Consider the following 10708-nt stretch of genomic DNA (forward strand, 5'->3'; position numbering starts at 1 on the left):
CCCACCCAGTCCCTGGCTTGGGGACTCCTCACATGGCATTCTCTATCTCACCACGGCAGGAAAGCTCCTCACTGTCTCTGCCTGCTTCTCGTCCTGGAGACTCACAACCCCACAGCATCATCCAGCTTAAAGTGTCGTTTCTCTGTTGTTCTGGTCCTCAGAGATGTTCCTCTTTTTTTAAGCAAGGCTTTGGTTTTAAATTTTCAAATTTTTATATTTCATCTGTTACTGTTAAGTGTTTGGAGCACAGGGGGCCTCAGAGCATGAATTTATAGTACCATTGTGCCTGCAAGTCTTATAATGACTGCTTTCTTTGACTTCCCATTAAACCCGTAATAGTCCCAGGCCTGCAGGCTTTTCTCTTCAAAGTAAGGCTCCTGAGGCTGGGGGTGCACTGAAGCTCATCTCACTCCACCTCATTTCACAGAGGAAGCAGTCGAAGCCCAATGACATGCTTTTGGCCGCTCACTTTGTTAGTAGCAGAGCCAGGAAGGTAAACCTGATTCTTTGACCATCCATTCGCCTCTGAATCTGTTTTCTCTCCTACTGAATGGCTTTCCTGCTTTGCTGTTTTGTCTGAGACTTGCTTATAATTTAAGGGTTCTACAGTCCTCCATGGTCTCTCCCTTTTCTCAAGGCCTGACACTTAAGAGGGAGGGCAAGAGGATCAGCTCTCATAATTACTGAGGACCTGCCTTGTAATGGTTCCGCCTGTGGGGTCTACTGGAGCTCATGGTTAGAGGAAAACTCACATTTTTATATACGCTGCTGCCCTCTAGTGGCCACAGTGGGCATCAAATATATAGTCTGAAACAGCAAACAAAACTGCCCCAGCACCAATCTGTCTTGAACATATTAATGTTCTTGTAGTCATAACTTCCGTGCTCTGCATGGAGACATAAATCTAAGTAATATTTTTTTACCTTTCAATGTCAAATATATAAGATATATATACATAGAATCCAAAGTTGTAATCGACCTCTGTGTCATAAAACATTCTTCAATTGATGCTGACCATCTAGGCAGCACTGTCCAAGAGATGTATAATGTGAGTCACATAGTAATTTGGAATTTTCTAGTAGCCTCGGGGTGCCTCTGATGGCTCAGCCACTCAAGCGTCTGATTCTTAATTTCTGCTCAGGTCATGATCTTGGGGTCATGAGATCGAGCCCTGTCATGGTTCAGAGGGGAGTTTGCTTCTCTCCCTCTCTCTCTGACCCTCCCCCTGCTTGTGTACTCTCTCTAAAGTAAATAAATAAATCTTTAGAATTTTCTAGTAGCTCCATTTTTAATAAAGTAAAACATGTTAAATTCGTTTTAATGATACATCAATATAGCCAAAATATTATTTCAATAAGCAATCAATATAAAAATTACTAAGACATATTATACATTTTTTGTACTATGTTTTTGAAATCTGGTGTGAATCTTACAATTTCATCACGTCTCAGTTCAGACCAGCCACACTGCATGCAGGTGCTCAACAGCCACACGTGCCTAGTGGCCCCTGAACTGGACAGCCAAGGGCTAGAGAGTCATTTCTAAACGCTGTCTGACCCTGTTGTTGCACTGATATTTGTAGGTTCCCAAGGAACGTTTTCACTAATCTGCAGCCAAATGAGAAAAACATGAGCCATGTTTTCTAATATATAAAGTGAATGTAAGATTATTACCTGTCTCTTTTGAGAGAACGCTTGGAGGTTGTCCTTCTGACTTTGTCAGTGTTCATATGTTCATTCTTCTATGAAATGATGGTCACAGCAGATGACCAATTATTGATCAAGTGGTTTTATTTTGCAAATAAAGCATTTGCAATCCTCTTGGGGCCCTGTGCTTTTTGTGCACATTTCACTGATGCTGTGTGATGCACAAAATCCTGCGAGCTGGCAAGCGAGGTGGCTTTTTCCCCTGGCTGCGACGATCGATGGTCACAAATGGACACACACCTGTGTGGGGAGGCTCCTGGGCGCTGGTTGGCAGGCATCTCTACACCTTTCTGTCTGCCTCAAAAAAGCATAAGGAAATGCAAGTGAGTGAGCCTGATATGAATAGAGGGGTAACCTTGAATTTACTCTGAAAATCACAACACAAAGAGTAAATCAAGAGCAAAAACCAAGTCTGAGCAATAATTAGTAACAAATGACTACTCAACCGAGCCTACACGCTTGGTTGCCACATAGCAGAGAGAGGGCCTTGTATTTTCACGTGCCTGTTTTTTTTTTTTTTTTAAGATTTTATTTATTTATTTGACAGACAGAGATCACAGTAGGCAGAGAGAGAGGAGGAAGCAGGCTCCCCCCGCTGAGCAGAGAGCCCGATGTGGAGCTTGATCCCAGAACCCTGAGATCATGACCTGAGCTGAAGGCAGAGGCTTTAACCCACTGAGCCACCCAGGCGCCCCACGTGCCTGGTTTTTAATGCAAAGCCCCAGAAGCTGATGAAGTCCTAAAGAGAAGCCACTGTTCTATGGGCAAGGTGTTTAATGTCTTCCCAAACTCTACAGCAGGCAGCATCTGCAGTGGGCTGGGTAGGTTTGTCTCACTGTGTATGACTAGGGCATGGAGGCAACTGGGGATCTCCCCTCTGTATTCAGTGGGGGGTCTACTTGGCCGTGGCTCTAGAATGGGGTCTGGTCCCTTTAGCCCCCTTCTCTGATTGATGCCCCCCCCCTTTGGCTCACCTGTCTGTGCATGTCCTGATCTGTCGCAGCCCATCCCAGGCTTTGAGGCTGATCTTCAAAGTGTCCTTAAAATACACCTTCTGAAAGGATGAATATCCAACTTTTGTAGCAACATGGACGGGACTGGAAGAGATTATGCTGAGTGAAATAAGTCAAGCAGAGAGAGTCAATTATCATATGGTTTCACTTATTTGTGGAGCATAACAAATAACATGAAGGACAAGGGGCGTTAGAGAGGAGAAGGGAATTTGGGTAAATTGGAAGGGGAGGTGAACCATGAGAGACTATGGTCTCTGAAAAACAATCTGAGGGGTTTGAAGTGGCGGGAGGGTGGGAGGTTGGGGTACCAGGTGGTGGGTATTATAGAGGGCACGGCTTGCATGGAGCACTGGGTGTGGTGAAAAAATAATGAATAATGTTTTTCTGAAAATAAATAAATTGGAAAAAAAATACACCTTCTGGGGGCGCCTGAGTGGCTCAGTGGGTTAAAGCCTCTGCCTTCAGCTCAGGTCATGATCCCAGGGTCCTGGGATCGAGCCCCGCATCCGGCTCTCTGCTCGATGGGGAGCCTGCTTCCTCCTCTCTCTCTGCCTGCTTCTTTGCCTACTTGTGATCTCTGTCTGTCAAATAAATAAATAAAAGCTTAAAAAAAAATACGCCTTCTGCTCTCCCTGCTTATAAACGCAAGTCTTTAGTCTCTAACTGGGCTGCCACTAGGGTGCTCATTAACAGTTCTGTTTCTTTTTCATATATAACCCTTACTCTCGGGGTGGGAAACGGGGAAAAAAATGCTAGCAAATTGAAATTTAGTATATCGAATAATTTTGATTGCTCTGGGAGCTCACTCTTTAAGAAATCCTATGGCAAAATCTTCTGTAAATTAAGCCATTGACCTTTTATCGGTTTTAAAAAATTCAAGTTTGAATATAGTATCTTGCCTGTGGTTGGGGGGGCTGATGGTGTTTGTATTATTAGAAAGATGCACAGAAAATGTGGAGCCTGGGGTTCTCCCCCTCTGTATTTAAATAGTAGAGTGTAATCCCAATTACCCACTCGGAAGCAAGCAATTACACTTAGTATGAATGAAAGGACCCAGGTCAAAAACTGTGCCCAAGGGAGGCGTCTGCCTACACATCCAGGTTAATGGTCCAGCCATTGTTTTAATGGATTGTCAATGAGGTGTGAAGACAACAAGCCTAGAAGGGTGAAACTAAACCTCCTGTTAGCAACTTGCCATTAGTCTCCTGACCTCTCTGCTTCTATTTCTTTGCAACCCTGAGTGTTTATTTATTAATTTATATATATATATATATTTTATTAATTTATATTTAACACACTTCATAGAGCCTTGGTTGACTCAGAGTAAAGATTTGCTTTTGTGGGAAGGGCATTAACAAAGCCCCTTCCCTAAACAAGTTTCAGCGGCAAGCCCCACGGTCACGGACTCTGATGAACCTTGGGGTTCTGCCCTCTGCCTCTCTTAACAGGCTCTCTGGCCCTTTAGATGCCCAGCCCCCACCCTCTTGTCTTCTGGCCGCAGATCCCTCCCCTCTCCGCCACCTGGAAGGTGTGGGTGGACCTAGTGGTCACAAACTCAGCCTCAGTGAGATCACCTGGGTTTGCCTCCCTGCCTCCGTGACCTGTGAGTCTTGGCAATTCACTCGGTGGGAGCGCTGGGAGGGAGCCAGCCTGCTGTGCCCTCTCTCCTTCTCGTGTTTCTGATTCCGGGGTGGAATTTTGAGCTAAAGCCTGGGCTAGGCCTACCTTGACTTTAACCTAGCCCTTCTGGGAACTCAGATTTTGCTCCTGACCCCTGTTTCCCTGGCTGAATTCCCTCTCTCAGAAAGGCTGCATAAGCTCTTTTTTTTTTTTTTTTTTTTTTAAACTTGTTTTGAAAATCTGTTTCTTAACCTAGGGCTGGGCAAACTGTGGCCTGTGAGCCGTGTCTGGCCTACTGCCTGGTTTTGTAAGTTAGTTATTTATTTTTAAAATTTTAATGTATTTTTATTTCTTTACTTTTAAAACTTTTATTCATTTATTGGGCAGAGAGACGCCGTGAGAGAGGGAACACAAGCAGGGGGAGTGGGAGAGGGAGAAGCAGGCTTCCCGCTGAGCAGGGAGCCCCACAATGGGCTTGGACCCAGGACCCCGGGATCACAACCTGAGCTCAACAACTGAGCCACCCAGGCGCCCTTTTTGTAAGTAAGTTTTATCGGAACACAACCATGCTCATTTCTTCAGATATTGTTTATGGCTGCTTTCTTGCTACAGCAGCCGCTGAGTAGTCATGCGGCTCTAGTCTAAAACGTTCACTGTCAGGCCCTTTGCTGAAAAAACTTACTGTTCCTTGTTTGTAGGGGTTGAATGAAGTCCTCTAAAAAAGGTATGTTGAAATCCCCAGTACCTCAGAATGGGGTCATATTTGGAAATAGGGTCTTCCCAGGGGTAACCAAGTTAAACAGAGGTCATTAGGGTGAGCTCCATTTCAATGTGACTGCTGTCTTTATAAAAAGGGAAGTTTGGGCACAGAGTATATTAATAATATTTTCTTTTTAAAGATTATTTATTTATTTATTCGACAGAGAGGAGAGAGAGAGTTCGCAAGTAGGCAGAGAGGCAGGCAGAGGGAGAGGGAGAAGCATGTTCCCCACTCACCAGGGAGCCCAATGTGGGGCATGATCCCAGGACCCCGAGATCATGACCTGAGCCGAAGGCAGAGGCTTAACCCACTGAGCCACCCAGGCGCCCTAATTATATTTTCTCATTTTCTGCATTCTTGATGCAGAGACATCTGGAGCTGGGGTGAGAATGCCATTCCAGGATCAGCCAGTTCCTGGAGATAGCAAATGACTTGCCCAGAGCCCTGCCTGTTGTCTGCAAACTAACCATTCCAGGGCCCAAGACTCCAAACCGCCTTCTCCATCTGGCTCTTACATCCCAGGAGGTAATATTCCTCGTCACCCACCTGGGGGCCAAGTACTAGACCACGAGGCTCCATCCCCACAGCCCGGAGCCTGCTGAGCTTATCCAACCTAACCCTAGACCTGCTCAGCCTGCTTGTCTTGCTTCTTCATTCCTTCCCTCGAAAGCCACAGGGAGGACTCATGGCCACGCTTTCTCCTCACTCTTTCTGCCTCCTGACCAACCCTGTGTGGCCTGGCGTGGTGTCCGTGCCCTCTCCTCCTCGGGGAGGGGTAGTGACAAACTAGGAGTAACAAACCAGATTTTCGATCGCATCATTCGATGGCTGATCTGTCGGTCTCACCGCACTTGAATAAAAACCAAAATCCCAGGTGCGTTTTAGAACAGAGACATATTTAGAACTAGAATGTCACCTAACACATTATTTTATTTCGTTTTCTTTATTCCTCATTGTTTTTTCACATAAAACATCTGTGTGGTATCTTATTGTCATTTTAAGATGACCTTCATACACCTTACCTCATCTGGTTATTGCGAGGTGGTCTGGCCAGCGAGCGGCTCCTTTAACCCAGGACTGAGGCTCAGAGACCTCAGGGGACCGCACGAGATGCCTCCATAGGCAGCAGGTGGGGAGAGCACTGGTGTTTACTGAGGGCTCCTGCACTGGCCTCACAGGGTTTCAGGACCCACCCCCACAATTAACCTGAGGGCTAGGAGCTGAGCAAGTCTGCTAATGATCAGATAGCTGCGGACATCAAAAGGATGCCTTCTGACCTCACTTTCCCTGTCTTTAGGTGGCTGCTGCTGCTGCTTCTTCTGGTAAAGATTATTTATTTATTTATTTGAGAGAGAGAGAGAGAGAGAGAGCACAAATTGGGGAGGGGCAGAGGGATGAGCAGACTCCCCAGCTGAGCAGGGAGCCTGATGCGGGGCTCCATCCCAGGACCCTGGGGTCACGATCTGAGCTCAGCCAGCTGAGCCACCCAGGTGCCCCATTTCCATGGCTCCTGAAGTCCAAAGTGCATTAGGAGTTTGGACGCCTGCAACCCCAGGCTGCCGGGTGGGAACCGGCCACCACCGCCGGACCGTCCAGGGAAGTTCTTCCTTCAAAGGACAGGGCCGAACCCAGCAGTGTGCAGGGGAACAAGGGACCAGAGCTCTAAGGCCCCTTCTGCTGGCCCTGTGGGGTGTGGTGGGGCGCTGAGGAGGGGAGGATGGGGAACGGTCTGGGGCTGTTCCCGTGTGTAACACTGTGGTGCGAGTTGGAGCTGCTTCTATTCAAGGCTTGGTCTGGAGGTCGAGATTCCCTGACCTCTGACACCAGGAGCCCAGCCATCTCCTGAGATTCTTTTCTTTTCTTTTCTTTCTTTCTTTCTCCCTTCCTTCCTTCCTTCCTTCCTTTCCTTCTTTTTTTAAATTTCATTAAAAATATATTTTTCTGGAGTGCCTGGGTGGCTCAGTGGGTTGGGCCTCTGCCTTTGGCCTGGGTCCTGGCCTCAGGGTCCTGCGATGGAGACCCGCATTGGGCTCTCTCCTCGGCGGGGAGCCTGCTTCTCCCTCTCTCTCTGTCTGCCTCTCTGCCTACTTGTGATCTCTCTCTCTCTCTGTCAAATAAATAGCAATCTAAAAAAATCTATATGTATATTTTTCTAGTCAGATATCACAATTTCATTATCCAGTGCTACACATGGGGGCTTTGGCTCATACTCTTTCCTCTGAGTTAATCCACCAAGGATGGCAGTTCCCTGGGGAAACTGCGCAAAGTTCGGAACGCGTCACGAATTTGTGTGTCATCCTTGAACAGGGGCCACGCAAATCTTCTCCGTATATTGTTCCAATTTTGGGATATGTGCTGCCAAAGTGAGCACTCATTTCATATTTTTTGCACCATGATAAGTGCTCTCTTTAATTCCCCTCCCCTGTTCCCCCTTCCCCCACCCACTCTGGTAATCAATAGTTTGTTCTCTATAGTTGAGTCTTTTTCTAGGTTTGTCTCTCCTTCTCTTTTCTTCCCTTTGCTTTTTTATTTTGTTTCTTAAATTCCACATGAGTGAAATCATACGGTATTTGTCTTTCTCTGACTGACTCATTTTGCTCAGCGTTATACCCTCTAGCTCCATCCATGTTGCAAATGGCAAGATCCATCCTTTTTTATGGCTGAGTAATATTCCTGTGTGTGTGTGTGTGTGTGTGTGATCTTCTTTATCCATTCGTCTGTCCATAGACTGCTGCTTCCATAGTTTGGCTACTGTAAATAATGCTGCAATAAACCTACGGATGCATGTATCCTTTTGAATTAGCATTTTTGCATTTTTTAGGTAAAAACCCAGTAATGCAATTCTGGGATCATGGGGTAGCTCTATTTTTAATTTTTTGGGAAAACTCCGTACTGTTTTCCACAGTGGCTGTACCAGTTTTCATTCCCAGTGACCGTGCATATTCTTTTTTCTCGGGCGCCTGGGTGGCTCAGTGGGTTAAGCCGCTGCCTTCGGCTCAGGTCATGATCTCAGGGTCCTGGGATCGAGTCCCGCATCGGGCTCTCTGCTCGGCAGGGAGCCTGCTTCCCTCTCTCTCTCTCTCTGCCTGCCTCTCCATCTGCTTGTGATTTCTGTCTAATAAATTAAAAAAAAAAAAAAAGATTCTTTTTTCTCTAGATCCTCACCAACACTTGTTGTTTCTTGTGTTTTTGGTTTTAGCCGTTCTGACAGGCGAGAGGTGGTATCTCCGTGGTTTTCATCTGCATCTCCCTGATGATGAGTGACGCTGGGCATCTTGTCATGTGTCTGTTGACCACATCCGCATTCTTCTCGGGAGAAATGACTGTTGATATCTTCTGCACATTTTTAAATTGGATTGTTTGTTTTGGGGGTGTTGAGGTTTATCAGGTTTTTTGTTTGTTTGTTTGTTTTTTGTTTTATTTTTTTTTTTTTATGCTTTGGATACTAACCCTTTATCAGGTATGTCATTTGCAAATATCTTTTCCCATTCAGTAGGTTGCCTTTAGTTTTGTTGACTGTTTCCTTTGCTGTGCAGAAGCTTTTTATCTTGATGATGTCCCAATAGTTTGTTTTTGCTTTTATCTCCCTGGACTCAAGAGACATAGCTAGAAAAATGTTGCTATAGCTAATGTCAGAGAGATAACTGCCTTTGTTTTCTTCAGTGATCTTTGTGGTTTCAGCTCTCAAATTTAGATGTTTAATTCATTTAGAGTTTATTTTTGTGTGTGATGGAAGGGAGTGGTTTGGTTTCATTCTTTTGCACGGAGCTGTCCGGGTTTTCCAACACCATTTGGATTTTGTTTGCTCTTTTTCAAGCTCCTTTAGGTGTAAGTTGGGTGGTTTATTTGAGACTTCTTGCTTCTTGAGGTAGCCTTGTATTGCCCTCTCTGCATTTTATACTGCCCTTCTGCTTTCATTCCCTTCACCCCTTCGTTCACCGGCCCTTGCCTGCTCACCTTCCATGCATATAAGCAGCCTTCCTGACCATCCCAGGAAGAGCCAGCTGCTGCTCCCCCTGCTCCGTCCCAGCCCCTGGGACACAGAGCTTGTGACCACATCTTACACTGCCTTGTAATGACCTGGGTACAGGTTTACCTTCCTTATTAGACGGTGAGCCCAAGAGACGGGATCCTGTTTTTACATTAACATTAATACTCTGTTTTACATTTAAATGTCTGTTTCCTTGCACAGCAGAACCTGGCTATTACCAGGTTCTCTGATCCTTGATGAATAAATGATCCAACCAATTAACCAGACTAGAGTGCCTCTTAGGTTCACTAGTCTTTGCTAATGGCATCCCTCTGTCTGAAGAAACTGTGACTCTCCATTAGCCACAAAATTGTCACCGGTGTTAAAAGTTGAGAGATTCTTATACCCATGATCTCTGATTCTTCATGGTTCCATTGTTTTCAAGATTCTTCCACATCAAGGATATCTTATAAAGTTATGCCAAGATTTGGGGGACCACAGACAGGGATAGCCCTTCCATTGGGGACATCATCTCCACTTCATGGATGAGAACACCGAGTGTCCGTGGTCAGGCCTCACAGCCAATCAGCGGTGATGATGGCGTCGGGGCTGGCCTGCAGTCCTTGTCATCATGCAGGGCTGAGCCGGGGTATCCCTCGGCCTCTTTTGCCAGGAAACACTGTTCAGAATATGACTCAGTGTGTGCTGGCCCTCAAATATAGCCACATCTTAACCCCCGGAACCTGGGAGTATCACCACACATGGCAAAGGACACTTGGCAGTTGTGATGGATCGAGCGATCGATTGATTGATTTATAGCATTTTTTTAAAAAGGACTTTATTTATTTATTTGACAGAGAGAGAGATCACAAGTAGGCAGAGAGGCAGACGGGGCGGTGGGTAGGGAAGAAGTCTCCCCCGCTGAGCAGAGAGCCCGACTCGGGACTCGATCCCAGGACCCTGAGTTCATGACCTGAGCCGAAGGCAGAGGCTTAACCCACTGAGCCACGCAGCACCCTGGCAGTTGTGATTAAGTTAAGAATCGTGAGATGGGGAGACCCCCTGGATTACCCAGGAAAGCCCTATCATCACAAAGGTCCCCTAAGTAGCTACCAGGCCCTCCAGAAACATGGTGGGGCAGAAGCAGTTTCCTGTCTGATGAAAACTTCCTGAACACCTAATCCATGCCGGAGGCTGCTCTGGGGGCCTGGGATATAGCGGTGAGCACACAACTCCAAGTGTTGCCCTCAAGGGGTTCACAGTGAGCCACAGTGATCTCTGAAGGATGTAGAACATTCCAGGCAAGAGGAATGTCAGGACAAAGGCTCAGGGGCAGGACGCTTGCCAGACACTTTCCAAGACAACAAGGAGCCCAGTGTGGCTGGCATGGTGTGGGGAGGGGGGATGGGCAGTGGTAAGTGTGTGTGTGGAGGTAGAGGGTGAGTGATGCGGGGCCTCATGGACTTTAAGCCACCTGCCAAGGGCGCCTTGGGGGGTTTTGAGCAAAGGAATGAACTGGTCTGAGTGTTAAAGGGATCCGTCTAGGAGACCTGAGCTACCACCTTCTTTATCTGTTCTGTGGCTGCACCCACTGAAGTATCAGCCCTCAGCCAAATCAGGAGAAAGAAGAAAAAACCAG

General features: G+C 46.5%; 1 non-coding gene across 1 annotated transcript; it reads right to left on the minus strand.

The window, feature by feature from the left end:
* Nucleotides 1-7361: 7361 nt before the first annotated feature.
* LOC122918914 lies at nucleotides 7362-7470 on the minus strand. The gene has a single exon (XR_006386701.1). It is a non-coding gene; the product is annotated as a U6 spliceosomal RNA (small nuclear RNA).
* Between the last annotated feature and the right edge of the window lie 3238 nt (nucleotides 7471-10708).

Source organism: Neovison vison, chromosome 10 (assembly GCF_020171115.1).
Source record: "Neovison vison isolate M4711 chromosome 10, ASM_NN_V1, whole genome shotgun sequence".
Lineage (NCBI taxonomy): Eukaryota > Metazoa > Chordata > Mammalia > Carnivora > Mustelidae > Neogale > Neogale vison.